Consider the following 8,348-nt stretch of genomic DNA (forward strand, 5'->3'; position numbering starts at 1 on the left):
TGTCCGCCAATTCATCCCAAGTAGTGATGGAATGGTTGGGAAGTCGCTCAAGCTAATCTAATGCCTTCCCTCTAAGTGAAAATGGGAAGAGTCTCAACCGCAGTGCATCCTCGGACACATTAGTTTGCTTGCTCCCCTAACAGGTATCCACGAACCCCTTGAGATGTTTGTAAGCATTTTGATTGGTAGCGCTCGTGAAATACCCACGCTGCTCTAGCAATGTTAGCATCACATTGGTTATTTGAAAATTGCCCGCCGGACTCGAGGTGGGACAATAGCACTTGCATAGCCTTGGTTCGGAAGCACTCTAGGAGCCACTCTTGGAGGTGGCGGGGGAGGGTCTGGAATATTATCATTGGCCTGGCGGCCTCTCCTTTGTCCTTGAGGCACAATAGGGACCTCATCTTCAACATTGGCATCTACTTCCTTCCCCAGCGGAAGATCTCCAACAGGTGCATTAGTTAAGTTTGCCTCCATTTTGTACCTGAAGTTGCGACACAAACAAATTAGTAACACAGAAGGAAAGAAGAACAATACACAAAACTATTTAGATAGATAGCCAAACAGCTACCCGGCAACGGTGCCAAAAAGGTGATCGAGACCAACCATGCACTACTATTGAGTAGCGAGAGAGGTCAAAGCAGCTTTTACCCAATGAGGTCGGGATCGATTTCCACAGTGAGCTAGATATTGGAGTTGAGTATCTATCTAAAGTGGAGTTGCGTATTTGCTCTTAATTGCACTTCTACACATTTTTGGTTTTGATTATGATTCTAATTTTATAATGCTACAATGCTAAATTAAGCTAAATAAGACTAAGGTTAAGCTATTGCGAGTTGTTCAAATGATTAAAAGGCACTAGGGTAGCAACTTTCGCCTAGGTGGTCAATTGACGGATTCTTGAGTCTAAAACTAGATTGTCACATTTGGGGAATATGATATAACCATTGCACGATTCTACTCACTCTATACCTCTCGGTAGTTCGAGTGATTTTGCCCGAATTGACTTTCTCAAGACCAATTAGGTATGCAAATTTGCACAAGCAATCAAGGTTCAAGTCGGGTATTACTATCTCTAGGTTTAACCCTTTAATTGGGGCTATCAATCTCTTGAGTATGCCCCAATTCCTTGTTGGACTAATTTCATGGACTTAGGCTCGCTTTCTCAAGAAGAGCCAAAGTCTACTAGGCATAAACTAGTGTTTGCAACCACTAATTCACAATTAAAACCCTAAATTAGCCCAAATATCAAACACCCATAGACAATCAAGCATAAAAACAAAAGACCCATCAATTACCCACACTAGGGTTGAGCCACAACCCTAGCTTATGGGTCCAGTTACTCATAATTAGAGAAGAAAACAAAAAAATAGATGAAGAAGAACTCATAATAATTAATTGCTAAATTAAACTTGAAGATTCAATGTTGAAATTAAGCTAAAATTACTCCAAAATAGGTAAAAGGAACAAAGTCACGAGCGCAGCTCTCAGTACAAAACTATCTGATGACCTAAAAATGGGAAATGAATCTATTTATACTAGGCTGAAAATCTTAGACAAAAATACCTCTGCGGGGCTAGTGCGGACTGCACAAAATCGAGTGCGGCCGCACTAAGGCTCTGGGCTTGAATAATCAGCTCTCTAAACTCAGGCAATGCAGACCGCACAAAGTCGAGTGCGGCCACGGTAGCTATTATTGCGGTCCGCACAAAAAGGAACGCGAATCGCATTGACCTTCATCCTCCAAAACACCACCTCTCTGAACCTTGGCTTTGCGGACCGCACGAAATCGAGTGCGGCCGCGGTGAACTCAATGCGGACCGCACAAAACCCTTTGCGGCCGCATTGCCTTTTAGCCTGAAAAGCAACCTCTCTGAACTTCACTTGTGCAGACCGCACAGAATGGTGTGCGGTTGCACTGGCCCTGTTTGACTGAGCTTTGTCTTGTCTTGGTACTTGTGCAAGTTTCACTCCTTTTTGAGCTGGTTTTTGACACTTTGTCACCTTATTGATCAAACCTGCAATCAAGCACAACCTGTGAGCCTTTAGGATTATTTTGTACACATTTCTAATCAAAACTTGAGTAAGAAGGAGTGTAGAATGCATCATATTCCCTAGTTATCACAGGTTCTGCCCTAGCTACTATATGGGCTACACCTTTGCCCCTACCATGGCCTCTGCCACGACCTCGGCCTCTCGCAGACCTAACTGGTGGTGCTGGTGGTTGTCCGTCCTGCCAAGTAGCACGTGTCTTCACCATCTATGAGAGAACAAAATAATAGAAGTTTAGTTACTAGTATCAATAGATCTGCACAATAAGAATTCAAGAATGTGAAGTTTCCTAAGAGTTCTGCAGCCTCCCGAAGATAAGTACAGACCTCTCCATACAGATATGCGAGACTCTACTAAACTCGCACATGACTCGTGAGACCTATGTAACCTACGCTCTGATGCCAACTTGTCACGACCCAAACTCTACCGTCGTGATGGCGCCTATCGTGGAACAAGGCCAGCCTCTCTCAATAAAACTCAACACAACAACTATAAATTTGAAAAACTTAACGAAAGCATTTAACATAAAAGAAAACTGTTTAAAACATCAGAAAAATCCCAAAGTGATACAATCCAGCCCAAAACCAGGGTGTTACTGAGTACATGAGCGTCTAGATCAGTCTCCAAACTCTGGAACCTAGATCAGCAAAAGCTGCTACGACCGGTAGTAACGTGAGTACACCAACTCAGCAAGTAACAAGTTCAAACGTTGGACTGAAAGGTAGTGACGGACTTGACCTCAACAGGTAAAACAGAAGTAAATGAGCAGAGATGAAGGCATGCTTTCAAGTCAAATATACAGCTCAAAGCAGTAAAGTAAATACATATTTGAATAATGTAAGGTATACAACTTAGCAAATCTCTAAGTATCAATGCACAGAATGTATAAAATGCACCATGTACTTTCACTCTCAAGTGCCCAACCACTCGGTACTGTATATGGCCATCCGGCCCAGGGAAATCCATCCCAGAACATATACAACACTGACTGTAAGTCACCCAGCACCGAGGACAAAGGGCAATCCAACCCTGTGGAGAAATCCATCTCCAGGTATTAAGTACTTCGGACAAATCCATGTCCAGGGAAATCCATCCCTCAATAATATCATTCGCGCTCACTGGGGGTGTGTTACAGACTCTGGAGGGGCTCCTACAGCCCAAGCGCTATCATAATCATCAATATAATCGTTGCGGCATGCAACCCGATCCCATAACTATTACTCATAACCAGGCTCTCGACCTCACTCAGTCATCAACCTCTCTAGTCTCACCACGGGCTCACAATATCATGAAAACAACCCGGAACAATGATATGAAGAATGAATAAATAATTGAGACTGAGATATGATATAAAAATGCATGATCATGACTGAGTATGGAGTATTAAAAGAAAACTAGTGAGACGACAGCAAGAAACGATCGTAAGGGTCCAACAATACCGGCACAAAGCCTAAACATGATATCTAGCATGATTTACAGCTCGAATACTTTATCACGTGAAGAAAACATGGATATCAACATGATAGAGTCACTAAACGGTGCCATGGAATCACCCAGGTCACATTTCTCACGGTGCACGCCCACATGCTCGTCACTTGGCATGTGCGTCACCTCAATACTAATCACATAACACGTAGTTTGGGGTTTCAAACCCTCAGAACCAAGTTTGGAAGCGTTACTTACCTCAAACCAAGCCAAAATCCTACTCCGCGACGCCTTTGCCTCTCAAATCGGCCTCCAAACGTCCTGAATCTAGCCACAAGATATACAATGCGATCAATATAGTCTAAAGGAATTAATTCCACAAGAAAAATACCAAATTATAGCCAAAACCCGAAATTAGCTCAAACCCGGCCCCTGGGCCCACGTCTCGAAATATGACAAAAGTCACAAAACTCGAAATCTCATTCACTCACTAGTCTAACCATACCAAATTTATCAAAATCCGACCTAATTTGGTCAATCAAATCCTCAAACTTCACTCTCCAATTCTCAAGCCCTAAATCCCAAAATTTCTAGCTCAAATCCCTCATTATATGATGAATAAAGCTATGGATTCATGAAATTTATACCATTGTGGGTTAGCATCACTTACCCCAACATTGCCTCTTGAAATCCTTCAAAAAATTGCCTCTTTCCTGAGTTCCTCAAGTCCAAAATTGAAAATGGAGAATAGAACCTCGAGCTGGGGTTTTCTGCCTAGCTAAACCGCATTTGCTAGCAGGGCTCCGCTTCTGCGGAGATTCATTAAAAAGGCTGGCTCCGCTCCTGCGATCACCTGACCGCATCTGCGGCCATTGCAGATGCGGGGACCAAGCTGCACCTGCAATCCAACTGCGCATTTGCGCCTCTCAACCCGCTTCTGCGACCTCGCACCTGCGGTTCCCACTCCACAGGTGCCAAACACCAGCAGCAGCTGCTTCAGCTGCATTTTTCCAACTCCAAACTCTCCGATAACTACCCGAAATTGCTCTGAGGCCCTCGGGACCTCAACCAAACATACCAACAGGTTATATAACCCCATACAAACTTAGTCGAACCTTCGAATCACCCAATAACACTCAGATTCAAGCCTAAGAACTTCTAAACTTCGAAATTCCACAAACGATACTGAAACCTACCTATCCACGTCTAAATGACCTCAAATATTTCACACAAGTCAGAAATGACAACATGAACCTACTCCAACTTCCGAAAATCTAATCCGACCCCGATATCAAAATTTTCGCTGCCGGCAAAAATCGCTAAAATTCTAACTTTTGCCAATTCAAGCCTAATTCTACCACGGACCTCCAAATCACATTCGGACGTGCTCCTAAATCCAAAATCACCTAACAAAGCTAACGGGACCATCAAAATTCAAACTTGAGGTCGTTTACACATAAATCAATATCCGGTCAACTTTTCTAACTTAAACCTTCTGCTAAGAAACTTAGTGTCTCAATTCACTCCAAAACAACTCCGGACCCGAATAAACTGATCCAGTAAGACATAATATAGCTGAAGAACACAAATGAAATACAAAATGGAGAAATGGGGCTACGACTCTCAAAACAACCGGTTGGGTCGTTACATCTTCATAATTGAGTTGATGCGTGTAACGCCCAACAATGTAATGATGAATTGTGTGAAGCGAAAAAAAATCTTCTAAACCAAAATGAGAAGCTAAAACGAGAATACCAATCATTAGACCATATTTTTATTGAGAATGCCGATGTTGGTCTAGAGTCATATGAGGGAGTAGATAACATTACTTTGGGAGACCTGAATGTGTGTATATATGGGGATATAAATAATAGTACAATTTATGAGTTAGGACATATTAGACCTTATTCTAATCATTTTTTCACATTGTGTTTAATAGCAAGATAATAATCGAGTCATCTGAGCCTATAAGGGAGTCAAAGAGTGAAGATGAGAGTGCCTATATTCTTGAATTTGTTGTGCCAAAAAGCAAAAATTACATTCCTTATCTAAAGGCCGAAAAGTATAGAGTAAAATTTTTATTATTTGACTTGGTTATCTTTGTAGCCCCACCAAAAGAGGATAGCAAAAAACTTGAAGACAAATAAGAGGCTTAATTCATAAGTTCGAGATGGGGGAACAAAGTGGTTCATGTCGTGATGCAACGTTAAATTAGGCGTTTGTTGAGAGGCAACCTAGCTTTACTGTAGTTTTTTTAATTTAGTTTTTTATATTTATTGTTATTATGTTATTTTTTTAGTATTTATTTTTATTTTGTAGTATTAAGAGTATAGGAAGCAAGGCAGGTGATTGAAACTAGTGTGAGGTACCCGCACAAAGAATCATCCTTGGGAGAAGTCTGAGTACCCTATGAGCTACTATAGCTTCAGCATTTGGCCTTTCAGAGACTATATACTATAGCTACTATATACGGATAAGATATATACAAAATATACAGGACATTCCCCTGAATAAAAACTAAAGGGGACGACCTCTCACCTCGAGTGAAATAAAAGACGAGACCTAAAATTTGCCTACCCGAGTGTTGACGGCCTAAACATGCTCTAGCGATATAAGGTAAAGAAAGTAATAAACAATTAAGCTCCAATTCTTTTAGTTCCATTTAGCCCGAATCCCGTAGCACAATACATGTCATCAAGGTATCAAATTCTATTTTTCTCTCTTTAATTCATGAACTTCCGAATCTAATTACTATAGTCACAAATATAAAGCTAAGGAAACAAACATCTTACAAGTAGACATTGAATTATCAAAATAAATAACAGAAAGAAACATGATCAAACTATAGATCAGCCTATTTTAGAACCAGACATCTGATTTTCTTTAAGAGAATTTTTATGCACTTCCTTTGAATGTCAATTAGTGAACATGCTATAACCAGAAGAAGAGAAGATTTGTTTATTTTAATAAAATGAACTTTGACGATTAGGAACTTAGTCACTAAAAAGAGCTTTTCATATTTAAAAATGAGAAAAAGGTTTATCTACCTTTAGTTATTCCAAAAATGCAGACAAGTTTTATTAAGATGAAACCTAAGGCTGTAACAGAAGCTTTCAATCTAAACATACGAACATGAGAACACACGATTCATTATCCTTTTTAAGAAAATAAGAAGACTCTACACAAGATTAAAACTAACCAAAGAAAACTTGACAAATATCAAAGAGAGATCTATGAAGAGAACTTAGGACTAAACGAAATCTGAAAATCATGGCTCATAATTAATAAACCAAAAGAAATAATAGATCCTTCTACAAACTATTCTTAAATGGGCTGATACTATAGTTTAAACCGCCATATAAATAGCAATATAAAAGAAAAGGTAAAGAGATGGACCTTAAATAGCTTTCAATTGACGAAAAATTCCAACAACAACAACAGACAGAATAGCGCATTACGAGTAAAATTCAAAACGTCAGTCGAACTCGAACAAAACCAATGGACCGCACCTCAAGCAGCAACTCCAACAATCGAACACCTGTTTCAACTTCACTCCATTTTGGAAATCAAAATCAAAGGAAGAGACTAAATTTATCTTGTGTATTTTCAAATTTGAAATAAAAATAAAACTAGAACAAATTGAAATCTTTTTTTTTTGTGGTTATATGAATCTGAAATGAAAATCAGAAGAAGAAAAGTAAAAGCCAAAACCAAAACCTAGTTTTTCCTCCTAATTTTCCGTCCCAAAAATTCTCCTCTGAAATTTGAAAATGAGAGCATTTATAGTGGCTCCAAAACGTCCAATCTTCTTCTCCAAGAAACACGAAAATTCTCCTCTAAAAATCCAAAAACCTCTAAAATCTGAAATTACCTTTGAATGGACTGATTTTAGACAAGTGGAAACCTTGGACCATAATATTTTGATCCTATGGCTAACATTTTTGCAATATCTGTCCAAAAGGTGTGGAAAGTAGAAACGGATGGAAGATTCGAGAGAGTGAATGGTTAGTTACGCGTTTAACTGATATGGAGAGAGAGGACAAGGGAGGGGGGGACCATGGAGAATCGGGTGAGTGGACTCGACCGGAATCACTAAGTTTTCCGGCGAGTCCACGGCGGCAGCAAGGGGTGTAGTGAGTTACGGCTGGTTTGGGGTGATTAGTGTTTGTTTAAAATTAGTTTTTATATAGAATTAAGATAAAACAATAGTTGTTGGATCAAAAGAATGAAGGGTGGAGATTTAAAAGGCAAGATGGGCAGGTATGCGGGTCTGATGGGGTGTAGGCTAAGTGATTGGGCTTACATTTTGGACTTCTCACATAAAAACAAGACAAAAGCTATCCCAAGAATTCGTTCTTTTTATTTTATAAAAATAAATTATAGATAACAAGATATATTACTAAAAATACTAATTAATTTTAGTTAAGGAGAATAAACTATTAAAATAAAATTAAATATTAAAATAAAATTATTTTTGTGTTTTCAAATTTATGTTCTAAATTAAAATTGAAACTAAACCTAGACTGATATCCTATTAAAGTAGACTCAAATAAATATTTTAAAAATACTAAAAATTGCGTGCTTACAGTTGCTCCTATTTGCTTGGAAACACGAAGTGTTTTTGAGTAAATAATTAAGTAACCAACGTAATTGATCTCTGACCCGACACTTATTCAAAAAAATAAAGACGGATAAGAGAGTGTGACTGAGCCCTGGTATCTCAGCTTCCTACATATCCTTAGTTGTAAAGGAATCAGGTCACGTGTAATTCAGAAGTAGAAAAAATGGAGAAGGATATCGAGGTGGAAAGTCGAGTGAAGTGCCGTTGAGGTTCCAATTCGTGGTTTCTGCCATTACATCAAAATAAAACA

General features: G+C 39.3%; 1 long non-coding RNA gene across 2 annotated transcripts; it reads right to left on the reverse strand.

Annotated features, from left to right (window-relative positions):
• Positions 1-1,385: 1,385 nt before the first annotated feature.
• On the reverse strand, positions 1,386-7,627 carry LOC104238742 (uncharacterized). Of its 2 annotated transcripts, XR_011407431.1 has the most exons (4): positions 6,874-7,627; positions 3,736-3,804; positions 2,170-2,260; positions 1,386-2,018 (listed from the first exon to the last, which is right to left on the reverse strand). It is a non-coding gene; the product is annotated as an uncharacterized lncRNA (long non-coding RNA). The 2 variants fall into 2 exon arrangements; XR_713957.2 differs by lacking the exon at positions 3,736-3,804.
• Positions 7,628-8,348: the final 721 nt, after the last annotated feature.

This window comes from Nicotiana sylvestris, chromosome 5, assembly GCF_000393655.2.
Source record: "Nicotiana sylvestris chromosome 5, ASM39365v2, whole genome shotgun sequence".
NCBI lineage: Eukaryota > Viridiplantae > Streptophyta > Magnoliopsida > Solanales > Solanaceae > Nicotiana > Nicotiana sylvestris.